This window comes from Schistocerca serialis, unplaced genomic scaffold (assembly GCF_023864345.2).
Source record: "Schistocerca serialis cubense isolate TAMUIC-IGC-003099 unplaced genomic scaffold, iqSchSeri2.2 HiC_scaffold_1162, whole genome shotgun sequence".
NCBI lineage: Eukaryota > Metazoa > Arthropoda > Insecta > Orthoptera > Acrididae > Schistocerca > Schistocerca serialis.
Genome location: NW_026047362.1, coordinates 751258 through 752500, shown reverse-complemented (window position 1 = coordinate 752500; position 1243 = coordinate 751258).

The following is a 1243-nucleotide window of genomic DNA, read 5'->3' as shown; positions in this document are numbered from 1 at the left end:
AGCACAGCGCACGCGCCAACACGTCCGCACAGCTGCGATACAATCCACCTGCGAGAACCGCAGAGGCGACCGAGCAGCAGACGGCGTCGCGGCGCCGAGCGCCGGGCGGCGGCGCATCCTCAGCGCACACAGTCCTCAATCGGACCAGCACACTGCAGATGTCCACCGCGCTTCGCACCGGGCCCGCGAGGACCTACTTTGGCCGCACGGCGCCGCGTGCAGGGTGCGCCGGCGCGCAGCTGCGCCGCCTGCCGCCTCCGTCGGCCGGCGCGCCTGCCACTGGCCGCCCCCACCAGCCGGCTGTAGCGCGTGCGCCCACGCACCGCGCGGCCAGCACGCCGGGAGGCCCCCCCTCACCGGCCGGGGACGGTCCCACCCAGCCACCGCCGCGTATCGCTTCACACCCACATGCCATTCACGTTCGTGGGCATGGTGGGTATCGCTGAAACAACCGGTTGGTAGCTCAACCGATCGTCGCCATCACTGATTCACCTCTAGCGAGAACAACCGCACCACAACGGTTTACCAGTTCTTCATTTGCGTAACGTCACCAGCAAACGTAGACGTCCATCGCCATTTGCAAATTCAACGATTGTTGCATGCCTGTGTCAGGTGTCACGACACACTATGTCTGCCCACATACACGCAACAACATGTGCACGCTTCGCGAACACGTGGAAGGTGGCCCCCGTACGTATGCGATGTCCATTGCGCGAACGACTGTCAACCGGCCTCTGTCGCATGTCGCAGATGTGGAACGCAGTGCACCATGCTATCACGGTGTGTGAGAAGAGACGACTACGTCTGACAACACGCGCCACTACATCAACAGACGGCTCATGGTGATCGCCATCCACGGCATACCATACTGCAATCCAGCTCTTATAGGGAGACGACACGTAGCTGAGTGCACAATATTTGGACCGTATGGTTCGCCGTTGTTGGCGCAGTCGTGGTACGGTCACACATGTACCACGATGTATCATTCAGTACATGAGGACCAATGTGCAGTACAGTGTGTGATTTGGACGTACAACATCAGCGGACAGTTGACACAAGCCGTACCACAACGTAGGCTGTGCTTCGCCATGCGAATGCCAATGAACAACTGCGAAGGGCATTGAGCATGTACGTCCTGCTGCCGTCCGCATTACAGTGTATAGCTGCAAGGTGTTTAACATGAAGCGATACTCTGGGGACCGGGCAGTGCGAGTAGCAAACTATATTGCGGGGGTTGCAGTTA